Below are 24728 nucleotides of genomic sequence, written 5' to 3'. Positions count from 1 at the left end.
CGTACGTTAGGCATTGGATACATTTCTTGTACTGTTTATTACCTCCTCCCCCTTCCCCTTTCTCCCCATGAGTTGTTCAGTTGATTTACACCAAACAGTTTTGCAAGTATTGCTTTTGTAGTCGTTTGTCTTTTTACCCTGTGTCTCTCAATTTTGGTATTCCCTTTCAGTTTCCTAGTTCTAATACCAGTATACACGGTTTCCAAGGTACTCAGATAAGACACAGAGATAGTGTAGGAACAACCACAGAAAGGGGATACAAGAGGGTCATCAATAATAGAAGCTACGGTTTCACATGGCATGTTGAAAGTAATTACAACAGTGATATAACAGACATTTCCATAACATGGAGTTAATTTCATCTTATGTGTTCATAAGGGTACAGCTATTGGGCTCTTGTGATCATCTGATGTCACTAGCCTAAACCTGTGCTATTTATTCCCTATGAGGGAGACCATAGAGTCCATGTTTCTTTGGGTCTGGCTCACTTCACTTAGTATAATTTTTTCCAAGTCCTTCCATTTCCTTACGAATGGGGCAATGTCATTCTTTCTGATAGAGGCATAAAATACCATTGCGCATATGTACCACATTTTCCTGATCCATTTGTCTACGGAGGGGCATCTGGATTGGTTCCATATTTTGGCAATGACAAATTGTGCTGTGATGAACATTGTTGTGCTGGTGGCTTTAGTGTGTTCTTGTTTGTGGTCTTCTGGGTAGATGCCCAAAAGTGGGGCTGCTGGATCATAGGGGAGCTCTATGTTTAGCCTTCTGAGGAATCTCCATGAGACTTTCCAGAGTGGCTGAACCAGTTTACATTCCCACCAACAATGAAGTAGGGTTCCCTTTTCGCCAAATCCCCTCCAACGTTTGTTATTGTTAGTTTTCTTGATATAGGACATTCTTACTGAGGTGAGATGGAATCTCAGTGTTGTTTTGATTTGCATTTCTTTTATGGCCAGTGATATAGAGCACTTTTTCATATGTCTCTTGGCCATTCTCATTTCCTCATCAGAGAAGTCTCTTTGTAAGTCTTTAGCCCACTTGTTGAGAGGGCTATTGGTTCCATGGAGTTTTGTTTTGGAGGAATATAATTTTTTTAGTTCTGCATATTTTTTAGGTATGAGGCCTTTGTCTGTTGTATGGCTGGTAAAGATCTTTTCCCAATCTGTGGGCTTTCTGTTTATCTTGTGAGCTATGTCCTTTGCCATGCAGAAGCTCTGCAGTTTGATGCAGTCCCATTTGTCCAACCTTTCTTTGATTTGTAGCCTTTCTGGGTCTTTGTTAAGGAGGTTTCATCCTGTGCCAAGGAGCCCAAGTGTTTTTCCTACTCTTTCCTTTAGTGTTTTCAGGGTATCTGTTTTAATTTCGAGGTCTTTGATCCATTTGGAATTGATTTTGGTGCAGGGTGATATATAAGAATCTAGTTTTAGTTTGTTGCATGTGTTGAACCAGTTTTGCCAGCACCATTTGTTAAAGAGGCCATCTTTCTTCCAGACTATATTTTTAGCACCTTTATCAAAGATTAAGTAGGCATAGTTCTGTGGGTTCATTTCTGGGACTTCAATTCTGTTCCATTGGTCTTCAGGCCTGTTTTGGTGCCAGTACCAAGCTATTTTTATTACTATGGCTTTGTAATATAGCTTGAAGTTTGGTATTGTAATTCCTCCAGCCCTAGTCTTTCTGCTTGGGATTGTTTTTGCTATTCTGGGTCTTTTATTGTTCCATATGAATTTCTGGATTGCTTCCTCTATTTCATTAAAAAATGGTGTTGGGATATTAAGGGGTATTGCATTGAATCTGTAGATAGCCTTTGGCAATATTTCCATTTTGATTATATTAATCCTCCCAATCCAGGAGCATGGGAGGTTTTTCCATTTCCTTAGTTCTGCCTTAATTTTGTTTTTCATGTTTTTAAAGTTCTCATAGAGGTCTTTCACTTCTTTGGTTAAGGTTATTCCTAGTTATTTTATGTTTTTTGAGGCTATTGCAAAAGGAGTTGCTTTCCTGATTTCAGCCTCGGCATTCAGGTCATTAGCATATAGAAAGGCCATTGATTTTTGAGGGTTTATTTTATATCCTGCAACTTTGCCAAAGTTTTGGATCAGCTCTAGTAGCTTGGGAGTAGAGTCTATGGGGCTCTTTAGGTATAGGATCATTTTATCTGTGAAGAGACAAAGTTTAACTTCATCTTTTCCTATTTGGATCCCCTTTATATTTTCTTCTTGCCTAATTTCTCTTGCTAGGAATTCTAGTACAATGTTGAAGAGAAAGGAAAAGAGCAGACAACCCTGTCTTGCTCCTGATTTTAAAGGGAATGGCTTTAGTTTTTCACCATTTAGAATTATGCTTGCTGTTGGTTTGTCATAAACTGCCTTGATTATATTCAGGAATGTTCCCTGGAATCCCAGTTTTTCCAGGGCTTTTATCATAAATGGGTGCTGGATTTTATCAAACGCCTTTTCTGCATCCAGAGATATAATCATGTGGTTCTTTACCTTGCTCCGGTTGATGTGCTGGATTACATTAATTGACTTACGTATATTGAATCAACTTTTCATCCCTGGGATGAATCCAGTTTGATCATGGTGTATGATTTTTTTTTGATGACCTGTTGAAGTCGATTGGCCAGAATTTTGTTGAGAATTTTTGCATCTATGTTCATCAGGGACATCAGTCTAAATTTCTCTTTCTGTAATGAGTCCTTGCCTGGTTTTGGGATGAGGGTTATACTGGCTTCATAGAATGTGTCTGGTAGTGAACTTTCTCTTTCAATTTCATTGAAGAGTTTGAGAAATATTGGTGTGAGTTCTGTTTTGAAGGCCTTGTAGAATTCTGCTGTGAATCCATATGGATCTGGGCTTTTCTTGGATGGGAGATCATTTATTGCCGTTTCTGTTTCAATGCTGCATACGGGTCTGTTTAGAAGGTTTAAGTCTTCATGGTTTAGTTTGGGGATATCAATTTTTTCTAGGAAATCATCCATTTCTTTCAGGTTCTCGAATTTGTTGGCATAAAGGTTTGAAAAATAGTCTCTTATTGTGTTCTGAATTTTGGTTGTTTCTGTTGTGATGTTACCTGTTTCATCTCTGATCTTGTTTATTTGGGTGTGCTGCCTTCGTTTTTTGTCAGGTTTGCTAGGGGTCTATCTTGTTGATTTTTTTCAAAGAACCAATTCTTTGTTTTGTTGATTCTTTCTATGATTTTTTTGTCTCTAATTCATTTAATTATGATTTGGTTTTAATTATTTGCTTCAGTCTATTGACTTGGGGTTTGGCTTGTTGTTCTCTTTTGAGGAGATTAAGGTGCTTCCTTAAGTTGTTTTTTGAGTTGCTGTTTCTCCAGTTTGTTGGTGAAGGCACTCAGAGATATAAATTTCCCTCTGAGTACTGCCTTTGCTGTGTCCCAAAGGAGCTGGTACTTTGTGTACTCATCTATGTTGAATGGGAGTACATTTCTTATTCAACTAGTTACCTCCTCCCTCATTTCTCCCCCACTCTCCCCTCCCTATTTCCCTCTTCCACCCCTCCTTCCCCCCAGGAGTAGTGCAGTTGGTTTATACCATATAGTTTTGTAAGTATTTTTGTTGCATTGCTTTGTCTTTTTACTCTTTATCTCTCAATTTTGGTATTCTCTTTCCCTTCCCTAGTTCCAATACACATGTATACAATATGCAGGGTACTAAAATCATTTGCAGTGATATCAGAGGTAAAGGCACAAGAAAGAAATACAGAAAAAAAGGGTATGTTTCACATGGCATGTTGAAAGTAACAACAATAATGACATAACACTTGTTTACATAACTTCGAGTTCATTTTTCTTACCATCATCTTATGTGTTCATATGTGCATAGGTATTGAACTATTGTGATCTTCTACTAGGTCTTTCCTAGGCATGTACTAATTACTCCCAGTGAGGGAAACTAAAGAGTTCATATTCCTTTGGGTCTGGCTCACTTCACTTAGTATGATTTTTTCCAAGTCCTTCCATTTCCTTATGAATGGGACAATGTCATTCTTTCTGATAGAGGCATAGAATTCCATTGTATATATGACCACATTTTCTTGATTACATTGCAGTTTTCATCTTGAACATGTTCACACACACACACACAGAGAGATGCACACACACACACACACACACACACACACACACACACTTGTTCACTAAGACCTTAAAGCACCCAAAAATGAATATTGGCCATACATTTATGGAATTCCTATGACAAGAGTTCCTTTTGTCAATCTTACTGTTATAGATAACCAATACTTAAGACAAAACGTTGTTAACAAATGAACAATTTGCCTTAGCACCCCCCCCACACACACCCCATTTTTCCAGGACTTACTTGTTTAGCAAGGCATTAGTTTATCAATGGACTTTTGAATACATTTAGATAGAATAAAGGCACAGTGGAGGTTACTTGAAGCTAAAGTGGTCTGACTCTGTCTTTTTTCCAATTTCAGACAAGAGCACTTTACAGCTTTAATTTTAAGCTGCCAAAGTTCACAGGGGGTAAAAACCATGGTGGAAGGCAGCCTGCACCCAGCCCCCAACCTCCAACTATGATGCTAAGCAGGCAGCCAGATGCTAGAACTTTGAATTCCCCTAGAGATATCCAAATGAAGAACAAAGACCACAGAAACAGTATGAGACACAACAGGGACCCAAAAAGCAAAGGAAAACGTTTGAGAGTAAGGTTTTCTTTGACTCATTCCAGTACTTATGGTCACCTCACAGCACTGAAGTCTTACTCTCCATTGATCAATGGATTGATAGATGCTGGCAAATCAGTAGATAGAATGATGCTCTATCACTTGAGCCACAGCTCTACTTCTGCTTTTTGATACTTAATGTGAGATAAAAATGTCACATAATCTTTCTGCCTGGGCTGGCTTCAATCTACAATCCTCAGATCCCAGCCTGCTGATTACCCACAATTTACAGGCATGAGCCATAGGAGCTCAGTAGATGGTTCACCTATAACCACACACACTACTTCTTTGGGAAGTCCACCTTTCCAGATGATAATTGGAAATCCTTGACTGCTGTGCTTGGACATTAGCCTTTCTGATCATGTAGCACTCCTCTACATTGTATTCACAGTTAGAACCACATGTTCTAAAGAGTTGAAGTCCTTGGAGGAAGCCCCCTTATCCCAATTTGCTGTCCTAGGAAGCTGAAAGGATTCCTGTATTCATCTTTCCACCTTAAGAGTCATGAACACCGTGGTGATTTTCTTTTTTCCCCTCCAATCTACAATTACCTGTCCTCATGCTACAATTTGTGTATACATCACAAACTTCACAGATATACAGTCCTGTTTGTACTTAGGAACTGTAAAAACATAGCAAAACAAAAAGAAATTAGGATGAGGAACCACAGTTGGTAATTTGGAGGACTTTCTGCACCCAAAAAAAAAAAAAAAAAAAAAAAAGGTGGGAAGGAGGGATGTGTCCCACAAAGCCTGTAGCAGTGGGCTCCTCCATAATGATTTCAAAGGGGGAAAGAAAAGCAGGGTCTGTCAGGGGGAATATTTCTCAGCTAGAATCCAATCTGTTATCTGTCGAACATCTCTCTGTGATCCCACTGCCAAAGCTTGGGTAAGTTTAATGTCTTAGGAGTGGTCTCTCTCCCTCCCCTCTTTTCTAAAAAGATGTACCTATGCCCAGAATTTCCCCTGGGATGTCCAGATAATAAATAATGTTAATTTTTTTTAATCAAAGAGTGAGTTAGGGCCTCTCTCACCATGAGTGGGTCCCCCAGTTCAGCCCTAAACAGAATTTTCTACTCTCCTGAGAGCCAAGACTTTCTATAGTCTAAGAGCAATATCAAACCATGAAAACAAAATGCTCTTTGGAAGAAGAAGGATAAAACCAGTCAATATCATAAGGGAGAGTAGAGACAAACAATTCAAATCATCAGGACAAACAAAAAGGGTCCACAGATATCATGGGACAATTAATACAAATTCAAATGGTTCCCACTCTAAAGGCCCTCCATCAGCTCCCATTAACACCTTAGGGTAGCCAGGGGCAGGGTAGATAGTTTAGGCCTTGCCTGGCCCTCCCAAAGTCCAAACTACACACTGGTACCCTGAAAAAATGAAATAATATGACATGTTGTGCCTCCATAAAGGCAGACAGGCTCCTCGGATTGGAAAAGGGAAACTGATGTCTGCTGGCCAGGTGTCAAAACCTTCCTTGGAATCCTCTGGGGCTCTGGAACATTCCAGTGGGCATGTTCCCTAGAGGCTCTTTAGAGATTAACAATTGGGAAGGTGAGGCCAGTCATCCTCTGGCATTCGACCCAAGAAGGATCATCCAAGAAGGCACAGTCTTGCTGTGGCCTCCAAGAAAACAAAGGACTCCATAATTAATAAGCCAAATTGTAGGAGTCTTTATTGCAAAAGCTGGCAACTACACAAGGGCACAGACTTTGTCTTTTAAAGGAGAAAACCACATTCTTTTTGGCAATGCATAGGGTTTTTTTTGTTTTGTAAAGCAGACACAGAGCAAAAATGAGACGTGAAATAATCATTATCAGTGAATTTGGACTTATTTTCCTGAATACTGGCTAGATGGAACATTTTTGGACAACCCCCCCGCCCTTTTATTTTTCAGAATCAGCTCAGCAAACAACTTGTCACCGAAACTGCAAACCAAACAACAGCTCTGGGATCAGTGCCTTTTGTCTTTGGGAGACAAAATGGCATCACTTCTGTCAAACTTCAGGTTTAAGGACATAACCTACTTCAGTTGCAGATAGATTACATTTGAATGTGAGGTGGCACAAGTACAAATTATTTGGTGTCATGGAGATGAGACTTCCCATGACAAAAGAGTTCAAGGCCAGCAAATGTCCTTCAGTGTTTCTCTGTAAGCAATACCTACTTTTCCACCCCTGAGATCTGCTACTTTTCTTCATTCATTTACAAGTCTCTTTATTTGTAAATCAGATTTGGATGAAGAAAAAGCAAAACAAATGCTCATTCCTTCTTTTTCCATATACATCAGGGTAAGGTGTATGTGCAGCTTGAAGTTTACTGATCCGTTGGTTTTCTTTCCATTTGTGTCAGAGGCCTTCAAATTGGAAATTCATATTTCCAACATCAGTAGACTTGTACTTTAAAAGATATACTTTGTACAAAAAAATGTGGAAATTTGAAAGACAAGTCAATTTGTTTTACTTCCTGACTGGAGCCCAGATGTAATCAAAAGGCAGGAAGTCCTTGTGAGGAAGTGGTCCCACAGCTCAGGTGAACTGGAAGGTGGCTGCTGAATAGGGTATTGATGGTCCAGTAGGATACGTAATTTTGTTTACTTGATAGTTTGCACTTGCGTTGAATCAGTACTAAAAACTTGACAGCTGAAGCGTCTGTTTCTTGCTTCTAATCCCAAGCATTTGAATATGAAGTCATTTAAAGATGGGAGCCAGGATAAAACAAGCATCTTTGGGATAAAAATTAGCCAGCTGCCAGGAAGTACGGAGTTTTGCAATAAAGAACTGAAATTGCTGTCACTTGCTTTGGCTGGTCACTTCTCAACAAATCCTTTAATCAAGTTCCCTGCATCTCCTGAGACCATTCTCTCTGTCCAGGTGGCCAATATGACTGTTTTCACAAAGAAGGAAAACTCAGCATGGGCTGCAAATGTCTAATAAGGATCATGATCTTTGTGATGATAATGTCAGAATTGCTGTGAAAACCATTTTATTAATGGAATAGAATTCATATCACAGTAATTTAAACATCATTCTTTAAAATGTCCACACATATGTCAAAATTAGTTTCTATATTCATAGAAGATATTAAACTCTATACAAGGCACTATACTCAGGCTTTGCAATTTTATTATTGTCTATTGAATATCTATGTTAGGCTATCAGCAGCATCTCTTCACAAACATTAGGTACAATAAACTATTACTACAAAAGACCATCATAGTAGAATACATATTAAAATACTCAAATGAGATTAAAAAGTAGATATTTGCAAAATGGGAGCTTTGCAGGTTGCATCTATTAAATTACTCCAAAATAACTACAAAATTCCCAATGTATTACACAATTTCCAACTTAAAAATTCAAAACACATTTCATTATGTAATTCAGAAATTCTATTGTGACATTTGAACCAAAGGGAAGAAGGCATACGTGTGTGTGTGTGTGTGCACGCACATGTGCTCACATCCTCACAATAAGTAGTCATAAAGGTGTCATGAATAATATCCTAGAATTGGAAACATCTTAGAAATCCAAACAATTTTTAGTACAGTCATAAAATGGAATAATGCTATTTAGTGATCAATTGGAATGAACATGATACATGAAAGTCCAAACAAAATGTTTACTGAAAGAAATCAGATTCTAATAGAAATGAACTATGATGTCAGTACACAAAGCCATAGAAGAGACAAGAAAAAACACTCTGTACTGACAAAAAGTAGATCACCATTTGCCATGGGATAAAGAGGGGTAAGGGATTCGAAGTGGTACTAAGGAACACTGGGTATGATACAAATGTTTTATATCTTGATTGTCATAGTAATACTGAGTATTAGTATTGTATGGATATTCCAAAGAGTAATTTTCAGTAGCTATATGGAGTGTGCTAGATATTTTCCAAGAATTCAAAAGCCCATTATTGGTCTGGAGCTTTACTACCTATGCTAATTACATGTGGCTATTCAACTTAAATGTAAACTAAGAGTCTCACAAATTATTCTGCCTGGGCTGTTTCTCAGCTGCCATCCTCAGATTTCAGATCTCAGCCTTCCTGAGTAGCTAGGATTACAGGAGTCAGCCATCAGCACCTAGCAACAGTAGAACTCTTAGTTTTTTGTTTTTTGTCCAGTCCTGGGCCTTGGACTCAGGGCACTGTCCCTGGCTTCTTTTTGCTCAAGGCTAGCTTCTACCACTTGAGCCACAGCGCCACTTCCCGCCATTTTCTATATATGTGGGGCTGGGGAATTGAACCCAGGGCTTCATGTATACGAGCAAGCACTCTTGCCACTACGCCATATTTCCAGTCCCAACTCTTAAAGCTTTATGTTCTGAATCTCACATATCTTTTTGTAAAGCTCATGTTGTGAAGGCTGTTCTTCAATGAAGCAGTGAGTAGGTGATGGGTCATGAGGTTTTAACTTCACTAATAGATTATAAATCTAATGGGCTGTGGGAAGTGGTGGTAACTTAGTAATAAAGCCTAGGGACATATCCTTGAAGGCTGTATCTTGTCTCCCACTGTATCTCTGCTACCACTGTGAGCACCTTTGCTCTACCAAACTTCTGTGCCATAATATTTTGCTTGTCATGGCCTAAAACTAGGCCCTGCTACCCCAGATTAAGTGCCCTGAAGCCATGAAACAAGTCAGTCTTTCCTATTGCAAAGAAAATGTTCCCAGATATTTTTGTCACTGGGATGGAAAGATGACTAAGACAATATCCAGTAATAGTTGGCAAAGTCAAGAGTTAGAGTACATCGTGCATTGTCAAGTTCACCACTGCTTTGAGGTGTGATAGGAAGATGAGGAAACAAAGATATTGTTTTATTTTAATAAATATTAAAACCACCAGACTCAGAAATGAGAATCCAAAGTATTTTGAAAAAGGCAGTCAGCTCTTTTGCACAACCTCCTTTTAGATATTAACAGATTTAAAAGTGTGATCTGGCCTTTCCATTGAGATTTTTATGCCCCTGCAAGAGAACTTGGAAGGAATAGAGAAAGGTAAAATGAAAGGCAACTCTGGCAAAAGGAGGTAAAAAATTTTACCTAGTATGGGGTAGACATCATACATCTTATCTACCCAGGACTACTGTCTGGGGCTTAGCAGTTACTTGGTGATAAGACCACTTGTATTCATTCTCACAGCTCAAAATGTATAAAGTACTTTTCAAGCATTTAAGTACCTTTTACTGTATGGAGATCAGAAAAAGTTTCTTTCTCCCCCTTCCCTATCTTCCTACACTGTCCTGACATACTAAATTCCTTGCTAAAACTTTCACCTGGCGAGACTTTTCTGTTTGCGAAACACATAAATTTATTTTAAAGACCTATAAGTTTGTGTGGAAACGGGATGGTGAGGAAATCCCCTCATCCCCCATCCAGTCATATTACCTCTTGTCCTGCTAGGACAGCACCTAGTCTACATGTGGTCTCCACATGTCTACAGAGCTATGAAAGGTACATTTATTGTTTAAGTAACTTGGTCTGTGATGTTATGTTACAGTGAATCAAACAGCCTAACACTAAGATGTCAATTTTTGCCATTTTGGATATTTGCATCAAATAAAGTGATAACTCCCCAAATCAGAATTCTCTACTTCTTAAGATTTGCTGACTTTTTGTGTTGATTGCATATTACAGGCTGACTTCATGCCAGATTTTAGCCTGACCTGCAAATTTTAGGTCTTCTACAGTTTCTCTGATCCTGTGTATTACAAGTATTGACTGTGTTACTCTGTACAGACCTTTGTATTGTATGGGCTAATCACTAATGTGGCACTGCTATGAAGAAGAGTAGAAAAAAAGTTATGTAGGAACAGAAACAAAAATAAACAACAAAATAAAATAATAGATGTTGGTGTTTGAAATATTTTTGAAGTCATTGGGCATCAGTAGCTTATGCCTGTAATCCTAACTACTTAGGTAAGCAAGCTCTAAGAGATGGCAGTTTGAAATCAGCAAAGTACAAGTCTATAAACCTCCATCTCCAATTGACCAGCAAAAAGCTAAGATGTAGATTTGTCTTAAATTGTAGAGTGCCATCTGTAATCAAGAAATCGATCAAGGACTTAATTTAGTAACCTGCTAAAGATATTTTCAAAATTAATGCACTCCTCCTGGAAAGCTCTTGAGAGTAGGAGGGGTCCAGTGCCTTTGTGATCAGAAGTAGTGAGCAGTAAACAGAACACAGACACTGGACACGTAGAAGACAGTGTCTACATTGTCCACACTGGTTCATGTGACTTGTGTAAGCTGGTCCAGAAACACATGCATAGTTATGGCCTGGGGAAAGACAGCTGCTATTCTTCAGTGCTAATAGCTGATATTGACCAAAATTAGCTACAATTTACTATGCAAGCCTTGCTCTTGAATTTGCAAAGTTGAAGCAGTCTCTAGAATTCCAAATAGTTGCATTGGATTTCACAGGCACCTTGTTGTCTTGGGGGCAGGTTATCGCTCTGCCTTGCTTTGCTACCTTCCCAGGAGTTTTCCATATGTGTATTCTTCTAGATGTGTTTCAATTTGGGTCTCCATTCTCAGTTCCTGTGTCTCCACTGCATACTCCATTTGCTTGGCATGTATGCTTCAGGTGGAGTGCTAATTCTGATTATCACACTGTAGTGAATCAATGAGAGCAAATAAATACTTCCTGTCATTTGGCTGATGAAGATGGATTTGCTTTCCCAGTGCCACATTACTGTTTTGTTACCTTGTGTATAGATAGATTTCTGATATGTATTTTTATGCAGTCAATAAAACAAGAGAAAACCTCAAACTGTTATTCTTCCAAATTGTTTTTCCACCAAAGAAATGCATGAAATTTAAGAAAAGCAGATGCAGAGCAAACTAATATGAAGGACGCTGAGGATCAAGAAGGATAGCAAAATATTTGAGGAAACAAAGCCTAGCCTTTTAAGAAAGGGTAAGAACCTTTGGATTCCTTTCTGTTTTCCCAGTGTGTGCCAGTAATTTTACTGTCTGCTGAAAATGTTTTTAATGACTTACAAATCGTAGTAATAAGGAGTATGAAGAGACAGATTTGATTATATGAATCTGATTTACATATTATGGGAGCTAGGTAGTCCACAAATTTATAGAGCAGGTTGAAAATTCAGGTAAGAATTGATGCAATGACAATTTGATTAATTCTGCAAGTCAGCAGGCTGAGAAACCAGATGGGATTTTGTGCTGACTGAGAATTCCTTTGCTGTTGGGCAATGTCTTTGCATATAATGTCTCCAATGCATTAAATGAGACTCACACATAAAGAAGGATAATTTGTTCTACTCAAAGTAATTGAATTAATAAGTATTGGTTAAAATGCTAATTGTAGCTAACATATGCCTTTATAGCAGTATCTAGACTGCAATTTTTGCAAGCAACTGAACATCATAGCCTTCATAATAAGACACATAAAACTACTTGGATCATGGTTCGAAACCAGCCCAGGCAGGAAAGTGTGTGAAACTCTTATTTCCAATCAACTACTGAGCAAAAGCTGGAAGATTCTCTGGGGCTCAAGGGGTAAAGTGCTAGCCTTGAGCATAAGGAGACTCGCTCAAGAACAGGGGCCAGACGCTGAGTTCAAGCCCTAGGCCCAGGAAACAAACAACAACAACAAAAAAAAAAAAAAACACATACCAAAATTTCCCCAGACATTATTTTAAGTTACATGATTTTTCAACAAAATACTTATGAATTAATAAAGATGAGAAATCTCTCTTTTCAGTTCACCGTTTCTGACCATGGTCACTTGGTTGTGCCTTGTATCAAGGCAAAAATCATGGTAGAAGAGTTAATAGTAAAAGAAGTCTGTTTAGCCCAGGAGAACTAGAAGAAGGGACTGGTTCCCCAATATCTTCAGTAAGATCACACCTCAAATGCTTTCCTTTCTATGAGGCTCCACCTCCTACATGTTCCATTTCCTCCCAGAAACATCAGACTGAGGACCGAGCCTTGAGCATATGTGCCGTTGGAGAACATTTCTAATCCAAACCCCAAGAGTAGGAGAGCTTCTCACATGCATGGGTACAAAATATTCATGTATTAAATAAGAGCTTTCTATGTGACTTCTCTTCAGAACATTGAAAAAATAATGCCAGGGAGGGGGGAAATACCTGTGTTCTATGATATTTTTCTGTAAGGTTGTAAAGAGGAAGGAACAAAAAAGATGTAAGAAATCCAAAATGAAAATTCCTTAAAAATGATGTACTATATTCAAAATCCCTTAATATTTAAGCTACCAAATTTTCTTTTTATTGGGATGATGGAAACACATTTTCTCATGCAGAGAACCCCAGATGAATGATAATTCCACACTGCATGTACAAGTACTCATAGCTTGGGTTTTAAAATCACAAACCAGCTGGGAATGTGGCTTAGCTGTAGAGTGCTTGCCTAGCATGAATGAAACCCTGGGTTTGATTCCTCAACCCCACATAAACAGAAAAAGCCAGAAGTGGCACTGTGGATCAAGAGGTAGAGTGCTGACCTTGAGCAAAAAGAAGCCAGGGACAGTGCTCAAGCCAACTCCCAAGCCCCAGGACTGGCAACATAAAATAAAAAAATCACAAACGAGGGCTGGGAAAATAGCCTAGTGGCAAGAGTGCTTGACTCATATACATGAAGCCCTGGGTTCGATTCCCCAGCACCACATATATACAAAATGGCTAGCAGTGGCGCTGTGGCTCAAGTGGCAGAATGCTAGCCTTGAGCAAAGAGAAGGCAGGGACAGTGCTCAGGCCCTGAGTCCAAGGCCGAGGACTGGCAAAAAAAAAAATCACAAACGAACCTGGCCTTGGGTGTATTAATGCAAGTGTATTTTGGGTTTGTGCTGTATACCGTATTTATAATATTTGTATGTAAATGCTAAGCATATTCTTGAGAATGGGATTTATTTATTATAATGATACTGTTAGAAATGCAAGCATCAGGAAAACATATATATACAAGTCCAAATTTTTAGAAAATTAATGCTACTGGGATTACTCTAAACATCCAGGTATTAGGAACATTCCAATACTTAAGGCTCTATATTTTTCCACATTTGAATACTCCAGATTTTCTTTAATGAATTTTACAATAAGGGTTAATTAGGAAACAATTGCAACTAATTAATAAATCAAAGATAATGTGAGTAAAGAAAGTATTCATTTGGGGGCTAAGGAGAAAGTCTCAGAACTGCATTAAAATATAAGCACAATTCAATCCCTTTCAACAATCAGGTCTGTTCTAAAAAACATCTTCAAACCTCAAACTAGATTTAGAATGACAATATAATAAAAGTAACACAAGTTTCTAGAGAAATAAACTTTACTTTCACACCTTAAAACATTGTTATCTAAAAATTATTCTTTCATCTCTAAGTGATAGAATAATTGTTATTTTCTGCCATGTTCCAGAGTTCTCACACTGAAATGAAATGTCTTACTCCATTAAGCCATGAAAGAGTCTTCAGTTAAAAAAACAAAAAAGAAGAAATGTTCTCCAAATGATTTGCATTCTTGCATTGTTTGTGAAAACTCTGCTTTAGGAGGATGTTTGATATTTTAATGACTTTGTTTTAACTTCAGGGGCATCTCCAGTGATTGCCAGTTAGTTGTGATGTGCCAATGAACAAGTTGAGAAAAGATGTTACTGGGAATAAATGCCCTCCACCCAAGTACGGAATACATCCAGTAAATGGGGTACACCACTAAATATGTATCTCGTAAAGCATCCACACTCTCCTGTTGATGCTGCCCACAAACACACACTCACACTCACATACTCATTCCAGACCATGGAGTCTTCTCGTATCAGAAATTTAGAATGTCAAGCTGTTTTGATTATTATGGTTTTATCTTTTTTATTTCTAACATATTTTTTATCTTATTTTCCCAGCACAATTTCACTTACAAAAAAATCTGTAGTAAAATACTTAGCCTAAGGTGAAACTTCGGGAAGCAGCCTATCATGCAGCTGTTTCATAAGCTGCTTTTTTCAAGCTTTTTGGAATGTTTGAATATTGTCCAATATCAGATTCATTGTTTGTCATTTCCTGTTTACAACATTAGGGTTACAAAACTGAAATATAGTTATACAGCCTTTAGACAGAAGTTCTTGACTACAAAATAGATAGTATCAAATACATTTTATCCTAAATCGAAGAATTAGGTTCATAAGAAAAAAAAATGCCAGAGCTAGGCTGGATAAAACCCAAGTGCACAGTTTCTGAATCCAGACTCAGGAAACTGAAGAGGTAGATCCTGTATTTTTGCCTAATCTCTTTGGTCCTGAGGAAGTTAAGAAGCCTCCCCTGAGACTACATTTACCACCTTGGGTGCAGATAGCATCTACACTGTTGGGTTCTAAAGGGAACCATTTAGCTAAAACATCTATAAAAAGTCACGTTGCTTAAGACCTTGGCCATATACATAACTGAACTTCTATGCTCACCTCTTCTTTTTTTTCAAAATTAAAGCTTTTACTCCATAGTGCAACACATGCTTATGAGCTGCAATTTCTCATGACTGACACTCTACCATTTGAGCCATGCCTCCATTTTTTCTAGTAAATTGGAAATAGTGCCTTGAATTCTTTTCTGACTTAGAATTTCAATCTTGCAGGCCTCAGCTTCTTGAGTAGCTACTATTACATGCATGAGTTACTAGTGACAGACTTAGGTTCATTTTAAAAATTAAGCTTGAAAAAATTCAGTACAGTTTTATTTTATAGAAAATTGTAAGGATATGGTATGAAAAAAGATCTATATACCCCATACTAAGTTTCTATTTTAATTATCTTATTTCACATGGTACATTTACCATTACTAGTAAACCAGTATTAACATAGTATAAACTCCATGCTTTATTCAGATTTCATTTTTTAGCCCAATATTATTTTCTGTTCCTGAATCTCATTCACAATACTTCATTTATTTATCTTTTCTCCTTTGACTCTCCAACATATGGCAATTTCTTGGTCTTCTTTGGTTTTTCACATTGGTGATGACAATTTTGAAGAATTTTTGAAGAAGGTATTTAGTAGTCAGTATGTAGTAGGAATTTATCTGATATCTTTCTCAAGATTACATAGGGGTAAAGGAGTCTTGAGAGAAAACCCATAAAAGCAACATGTCATTTCCATGGCATCATATCAAGGGGATTCGCTATACATGTGACTTGCCCTGATGATTTTGCCTTTGGCACTTGGGTATCTCAGCTTTCTCCACTGTGAGATTCATTCTTCTCACCTGGTCTTCTAATCTGTACTCTGTGGAACCAAGTTATACTTAGCACACACTTGAAGGATGGAGCTACCATTCCCCCTCTTTCAAAGTGAGCATCTGATATAATTATTTACAATTAGCCAGTATGGGAGATTGCCTCTTCTATCCTATGTGTTTATTTACTCAATCATTTATTTACACCAATAAATAGGAGAATTTATTTGATTTTATGGTTATATACCTTCATTATTTTGTGGATTGCTTTATATCGTCTTTGCTCCCTTTCAGACAGCCTGTGTCCCTATGACCTAATCCCACCATTTTTCTGTTGAGCATATCCTTGCTTTCTGACATGACAAGATGAACATTGTCCAAATATGGACACAAGAGTGTCCATGCTACAGACCAGACTCTATGACTGTTTTCACACCAAGGCAAAGCTTTTGAGACTTTTTGAATCATGGAGGATAGAATTCAAATATTTCCCTGAGTCAGCTTACATGATCTTCAGCTCATTGCTACTTCACTCTTCACTTAGATTTATCAAATGTCTTTTGCTAGTTTGAGATATGGAATAGAAGTAGCTCTTAAGCCAACTCAGTTTCTATGGGTGAATTTCTTCACTAAAATTTCCCATGAAATATAAATAAATTTTAAAATGTCAGAACTATCAATGAGTTCTAAATTCACACTTACGTGTAGAGAATTTACACTATCAATTCTATTTGAAATTACTTCAAAAGCTTGATTAATCCTAAAGAAACAATTGATAGTATCTATGTTAGATTAGATATTACTATTTTATTTGATTTTTAAGTTTGTCAGTACTCTGGCTTGAACTCAGGGACATTCCAGTATACCATAGCTTTTACATTAAAGGCTAGCACTCTACTACTTGATACATTGCTTCACTTTCAGTATTTTCATGATTAATGGAAGATGAGTCTCACAAACTTCTTGTCTTGGCCCACTTCAAACTGCCATCTTCAGATTTCACTGTCCTGAGTAGCTTGCATTAAATATGAACCACTGGCACCATCTAGATATTATTTTTGTAGCTACATGTATAAAACCAAGATACTGGTAGTTATGGAAGGGATGGATGAACACACATTGTGGAGGGTATAAACTTCAGAAAAGTTGAGATGTCTGTGTCTTACACCAATTTCAACCATAATGACTTGACCTCAATGTTGTACTTTCTATTCTCTCTTAATTTACTCATCTGTGAAATAAAGATACATCATACACAGACATCTCTTTGAATGGGAAATCAGAATTACTTTTAACCTAATGATTTTATGTAATACAAATTGCCCAAATGAAGGAATACTGTCATTTCTGATGACAGTATTGTTATCATTGTAAGCAAAGCAAAAGTTGCAAGACATTCTTCTTTTTAACTCCTTGATACAAATCTTAGTCCACACCATGTTGCTTCTTAAATTTTTCCTTTACCACAAAATCTTTGACTGAAGGTTTAGCTTTATTAATGATGTACTTCCAATCCTAGAGATGAAATGTACCCAATTACTATTCTTAGTGTCAATTTTAATATAATCAAATTCTTAAAGGTGTTTAATGCCGTAGCATAATATATCTATTTCCTACACAACTAATGTTTATGAAGAACCAACATTCAAACACTTTCTTAAAGATTTCTTTATTAAGAATTTATTATGTATCTGGCATTGTCATAAATACTCAGCTATACAGTGGTGAAGGAATAAAAGAAAATGCTTTAATTCAATTACATTCTTAGAATAAACAAATAAAACTGATTACATCAGAATTGATGGTGTAACAAATGCTTAATGTGGAAAGAACCAAACATGGTTCAAAGATAGAGACCATTAGAGTGTGGGTTTCTTGAACTTTTCACAGAGGCCTAATGACAAAATATAGACTGCCGTGGAAATATTTACAGGAATTGCCTTCCATACAGAAATGCATAGGGTAGAGGCTGCACAGGTATGAGGCAAACCACAGGGGTAAAAAGATGCATTGTATTTGTAAACTTACATGTTGAATTGAAACCTCTTCATACATATTTAAATAATAAGGAGAAAAGAACAGATTAATGGACAAAAATAAATATTCAGTCTTATATTTACCAATGGAACATGTGGTCTAGACATTCATAATTATATAAAACAATATACCTAAACATCCTACCAATAATATTGAACAGAAGAATATACAAGGTATATCATTCATACGAATTTTAAATTCAAGCAATCTTATGTTCTATGACTTTTTAAAACTTCTTCATGAAATAGGATAATATGGAATCAGAAGAAAAGTATAATTTATTTGGCTTTTATTCTGGTGCTAGAGTTTGAACCCCAGGCCACAGGCTTGGCTTGCTTGCTTGGCATTCTTACTTGACTTGTCGTGCTCCAACCTAATTTTTTGCTGGTTATTCTAGAGACAATCTAATCTCCTCTGGAGCCAGAAATGCTTTTTAGTTTATCTGCCTAAAATTCCTATTCATAAAACAAAATTTGTAGATGGCTAGTCATGGTGAGCAGCACATAATAAGAGATTGGCACTGGTGTTTGTTGACATTACCAATAACCAGCCTGAGGATGTAGGCCGGTGATACAGTACTTGCTTAGCATGCATGTGGCCCTGGATTCCACCCTAGAATCACCAAATCCTAACATAAAAAAAAAATTTTTGCAAACATCACTTATCTCGTTGTGGCATGTACATGTGAGGGCATATATAAATCTGTTATAACTTTCTTAGTAGGCCCAGTTGGCTTAATTTGGTATGTTCCTTGTTACATAGGAGAAAATCCTGTATAGCCAAATGTTGACTCCTCGGAGGCTGAGACCAGAGTAGCAGGGTTCAAAGTCAGTTTAGAGAAACAAATCAGAGTGTAACTTGACCAGCAAATAACAGAAAGTGGAGGTGTGGTTCAAATGATAGTGGACAGCCATAACCAAAAGAAGTGGGTTCTTGAATTCAAGTCCCAGTATTAGCACAAAAGAAAAATAAATCCTAAATAGGTATATAGGAAAAATACTTAGATAACTATATGTACTAGGTTCTTCATATTAATTATAATGTCTTCTCATCACCAGATCTCTAAACAAACGACTTCACTAATGCTTTTCTGCCACCACTTTAGCGCTTTGCTGCTGTAATCATGAGAATAAGAGAACCACGGACCACCACACTGATCTTCAGTTTAGGGAAAATGGTGTGCACAGGAGCTAAGAAGTAATCTTAAGGAATTCATCCTGTGTGGTCTGTGTGTTATATTTTTTTTAAAAGTTACATCACATGGTCTCTAGTTTGTTAGGATGGCACTTTTTACATATGATTTGTAAAATGGTTGATTCTAATCACTAGAGAGCATGCAATTCACTCTCCTAAAATCAAGAACTAGTTTTGGACATATATTACGATGCTTATTCATTTCTACCATCTCCATAGTTAAGTTTTATGTGCGATATATAGTATAACATCAAAACTATATTAATAGGGTCTTGGAATGTGGCTTAGTGGTAGAGTGCTTGCCTAGCATGCATGAAGCTTTCGGTTTGATTCTTCAGTACCACATAAACAGAAAAAGCCTGGAAGTGACACTTGTGGGCAGTTCCCCAGATCCTGAGTTCAAGTCCCAGGACTGACAAAAGAAAACAACAACAAAAACAACTAGTAATAAAGATTGCTGTATGTAAAAATAGTTATATAACTTTGTTTCTGAAAAAGTGCAGCAGTAGAGCTCATTGGACACTGATTAAAGTAAACTGTACACCTACTCAGTGGGAAAAGAAAACAAATTCATGAAAAATAGATTAGGAATCATAGTACTTCAAAGCTGATGGCATGAGGGCATTTCACACCTTGTTGGCTCTGGCACTGTGGCAGTGCCACACAACAGCAGCTGCCCTTCATTGGAACTAATTTCAGTTGTGGTTATATATGTCTTATGATGTATGCCTGTCAAAAGACTCCATTTCCTGGGGCTGGGGATATGGCCTAGTGGCAAGAGTGCCTGCCTCGGATACACGAGGCCCTAGGTTCGATTCCCCAGCACCACATATACAGAAAACCGCCAGAAGCGGTGCTGTGGCTCAAGCGGCAGAGTGCTAGCCTTGAGCGAGAAGAAGCCAGGGACAGTGCTCAGGCCCTGAGTCCAAGGCCCAGGACTGGCAAAAAAAAAAAAAAAAAAAAAAAAAAGACTCCATTTCCTGAGTTCCACATCTGCTTTGCATTATATGAACTAAAATTTGAAAAGATGATTAAAATGTGCTTAGGTTATCAATACATAGAGAGCTGTGGTTATTTTTGCTTATTCTGAACTTTAAAATTTACCTTTCTTGTTATTGTTATTTTCCTCTGGATAGAACATCAGAAACTTTTTTGGGTTTTTTTGGGGGGGGTTCAATTTTTTATTATCAAACTGATGTACAGAGAGGTTACAGTTTCATACGTTAGGCATTGGATGCATTTCTTGTACTGTTTGTTACCTTGTCCCTCATACCCCCCTACCTCCTCCCCCTTTCCTTTCCCCCCCTGAGGTGTTCGGTTCACTGACACCTAACAGTTTTGCAAGTATTGCTTTTGTAGTTGTTTGTCTTTTTTTTTAACCCTGTGTCTCTCAATTTTGGTATTCCCTTTCAATTTCCTAGTTCCAATACCAGTATACACAGTTTCCAATATACTCAGATAAGATTACAGAGATAGTGTAGGTACAACCACAGGAAGGTGACACAAGAACATCATCAATAATAGATGCTACAGATACACATGGGTCGTTGAAAGTAGTTACAACTGTGTTATAACAATTGTTTCTATAACATGGAGTTCATTTCACTTAGCATCATGTGTTCATATTGGTCCTTGTGATGCTCTGCTATGACTTGCCTAAACCTGTACTAATTATTCCCAATAAGGGAGACCATAGAGTCCATGTTTCTTTGGGTCTGGCTCACTTCACTTAGTATAATTTTTTCCAAGTCCTTCCATTTCCTTACAAATGGGACAATGTCATTCATTCTGATAGAGGCATAAAATTCCATTGTGTATATGTACCACATTTTCCTGATCCATTCGTCTACTGAGGAGGGTTGGTTCCAGATTCTTGCTATGACAAATTGTGCTGCAATGAACATTGTTGTGCTGGTCATCAGAAACTTTTGGTTTATTGACTCAGTATTTGATTCTTTCCAAGAGAGACTTTATCTTTTTCTTTAATTTTGTTTTTGGTGCTGGTCCTGGGACTGGGCCTCAGGGCCTGTGTATTGTCACTGAGCATCTTTTTGCTCAAGGGTAGTGCTCTACCATTTAAGCCATAGCTCCACTTCTACCTTTTTTGGAGTTGAAGAGTCTCATAGACTTTCCTATCTGGGTTGGCTTTGAACCACGATCCTCAGAGCTTACTTAGCCTCCTGAGTAGCTAGGTTATGGGCATCAGCCATTGGTGCCTGGCAGCATTTTTATATTGCTATAAAGAGCAAATACGCTTAAAATATTAAATATTCTATCACTGAAAATTTTATGGCAAGCAAACTTAATAATTTTAGTGACTCATAATTTATCCAATTGATAAAGCCATTCTCTCTCTGTTTGTTTGGGGGTTTTTGGGTCAGCATTGAACTTTTGTTAGCATAAGAACTTTTATTAGTTCGTTTTAACATTTTTGTGCACGCATCTCAATTAAATGTATCCTGATTAGTCTCACCCCTCTATCACTTTCCCTTCTCTCCCTTCCTAAAGAATTTTTTTAATACATGCAAAAACTACTGCTACCATATTCACCCTCGTTCACTGTTAGCCTCCCCCATTTCTGTTAATACCCACTACCCCTCCTCATCTTCCACCCCAGCAGAGCCAAAATGCTCTTTTTCATGCAATATTTAACCATCATTGTCCTACAGCATCTGCACATTTAATATTGTATATTTATCAAGGACAGCCAAAATAGATTCCTTTTCCTGAGGAAAAAGAAACCATCACATATTTCTGTGGTTACTTCTGGCATTACTGATTTCCTGCACATGCAGTGTTATCACTTGAATTTAATGGTCTTACATAAACTTTAAGTTTCTAAGTCATAGTTTTATGCAATAATAGAGTCATAGAATAATGAATAAAGGATGATAGAAAGGATAGAATTTTAATAGGATGGATATATTCTTAGTCATTCTCATTAGCATTTTTCGATTAAGATAAAGATAAGGTTTTATCTCTGTAGAAATTTGCAGACAAAAAGTATTAATAACAGTGATGGTGATAATGGTACCACATGTTACATCCCTAAAGATATGATATAAAGGTTGATCATCTTGGTAGACCCTCAGTTTTCCATTGAAGATGCAGGTTTACTTTATGAAGAACTTGTTAATATGTGTTGCTGTTTCTTCCTCTTGGAAGGAGTGACCATTTTGTACCTGGTAAATTAATTTGGAGTTTGAATAAGTCATTTTTCTAAATGACTGAATCAGCTAACTTCATGACAAAGGTACTGTTTCCTTTTTCTAATGAAGACCAGTCCAGACTAGCAGCAAGAAAATATGCCAGGGTTGTACAGAAGTTGGGTTTTCCAGCCAAGTTCTTAAGACTTCAAGATTCAGAACATGGTGGGAAGTTGTGGTGTGAAATCCCCATAAGATTAGAAGGACTTGTGCTCACCCACCAGCAGTGCAGTAGGTGAGTCTGAAATGTGCTGGAATTACTTTGACAACACTTTACTATATTTACACATTGTTCAGAATAAAACACATAAGAGATTCAGAGGATGTGTATAATCTGTAAACACAAGATCCAGGATTTCTTCCTGCTCTTCTAAGGGATAACCTCCTCTTCCCCAGTTTGTCACTTCCCATATCACTTATTGACTCCCTGAAATACCCTTAGCTAGAATGAATTGTATTTTACTTTATGTTGTTGCTCAGTGAATATATTTTAAGTAGATGAACTGAATGCACAACCACGTGTATAAAGGGAAGTATGAGAATCTGGATAAAGAACAGTTAGGATATAGACACACGTTCTTTCCATCTTTCCTCCGTCTTTGACTTTCATTCTATGTATGTATATATACATACTCTCCAGATGTCACATACCCCAGGCTCTATGGAAACAGAACTAGGTGATAGGAGGGCACATAGCCAACAGTTACCTGTCAATGGCAAGTTTTATCTTACCAGTGTAAATGTTCCTTTTTTAGGTGCTATTGGAGCACTGTACTTAACCTTTGGGCCAGTGGCTTGCTTCTTCAGTATTTCTCTTGCACAGGGCTTCATTATATCTGGAAACATGGGAAGTTTTATGATTTCTAAACTTTTTGTCATTCTCTTTCTAGCTATGAGCCAGTTATTTCCTGGATTAATGTACAGAATGATCAAACCCAGAATTTTTCTCCTTATTTTTGTTTCAGATAAAGTTGTATTAACAGGTAAGTTACAAGGGGAAGTAGAAAGTTAAAAGGATAGAATTTTCTCAGTGCTAAAAAGAAATTTGTGTTGGTACATTTGTCTAACAACATGTTGAAGATATTTTTTCCTTTTTTTTTTGTCAATCGTGGGGCTTGAACTCAGGGCCTGGGTACTACCCCTGAGCTTCTCTTGCTCAAGGCTAGCACTCTACCACTTGGGCTGGTTTTGAACCATGATCCTCAGATCTCAGTCTCCTGCGTAGATAGGATTATAAGCGTGAGCCACCAGCACGAAGGGCTTTTTAAAAAAGTATCTTCCTACCCTAACCCCAGTAGGAATCAGACCCTCTGGAGTCTGATCTCAACCTTTTATCATTTCTGGTGGTAGCAACCAGAGGTGGTAAGGGATTGGGGGGCAGGGTATGGCAAACTGATAAACTAATAGATGATGTGTTTGGTTGGAATTTATCCTCTGGAGTTTGGGGTTCACCAGTGTACCATTATGAGGTAACAAAAGACAGTGTAGTTTAGCTGAAGATGCCATTGGGGAGAAATGAGGTTTCACCTCCCAGTGCTCCTCACTTATGTCCTGGTGCAGGATGAAATGTGAGCTACACTTGTGGAAAATGGTCTGGATTATGAATTTGTACAGGATAGAATGTGGGTAGAGCTAGGGGCCAGAGTTAGTGGGTACAATGTTTTTGTAGTTCAAAAGAAAATTCTGTCTAAAGTAGATTACTGAAGTGGCCCTCACCTATAGTCCTAGCTACTCAGGAGGCTGAGATCTACAGGTTTGTGAGTCAAGGCTAGCCTATGCAGAAAAGTACACTAGATTCCACCTCTCTAAAAAGAGCCACGCTGGGCTGGAGTTAAGGCCTGCAGCTTTAAGATGATGACATCACCTGCCATCTCACATTTATCTCTATCTATAGGTGCGAAAGTCAGAGCAGAAATTTATGAAGCATTTGAAAACAACTACCCCATCCTAAAGGGGTGCAGGAAAACCACGTAGTAGCTGCCCACTTAATTCCTGCCTTCTTCACCCACTTGTTTTTTCAACAAATCATTTTGGGCACCTCTGATGGTGCAGTTTTGAGAAGATGGACACTTCGTTACAGGTTGTGGTACCAGTGCAAGTTGCTGGGAAGGTTACTTTTTCTGCACTGAGCTCACCGCGCAGCATCACTGTGAGTTGCTCAGACCGTGCTGCCATTTGGGCTGTGTTGCCACTTATATTTCCAACACTGCTGTTGACAAGTTTGTTGGTTAAAGGGACCGACTTTAAGTGTTCAAGAAACCTGTACAACTGAAGTTTTTAATTTTTCCCCATAAGCCAGTTTTTATATTTCTAATGGAAACATCTTTTTATAGTGTTGTTTTTCTAATTTGTAACTCT

General features: G+C 37.7%; 1 long non-coding RNA gene across 1 annotated transcript; it reads left to right on the top strand.

The window, feature by feature from the left end:
• The first annotated feature begins 1285 nt into the window (after positions 1-1285).
• On the top strand, positions 1286-24007 carry LOC125360794. The gene is made up of 3 exons (XR_007212810.1): positions 1286-1295; positions 4417-4421; positions 23738-24007. It is a non-coding gene; the product is annotated as an uncharacterized LOC125360794 (long non-coding RNA).
• The last annotated feature ends 721 nt before the right edge of the window (positions 24008-24728 follow it).

This window comes from Perognathus longimembris, chromosome 12 (assembly GCF_023159225.1).
Source record: "Perognathus longimembris pacificus isolate PPM17 chromosome 12, ASM2315922v1, whole genome shotgun sequence".
NCBI classification, from domain to species: domain Eukaryota; kingdom Metazoa; phylum Chordata; class Mammalia; order Rodentia; family Heteromyidae; genus Perognathus; species Perognathus longimembris.
The sequence above is the reverse complement of the archived record's forward strand: the minus strand, read 5'-3'. Positions and strand labels throughout refer to the sequence as shown.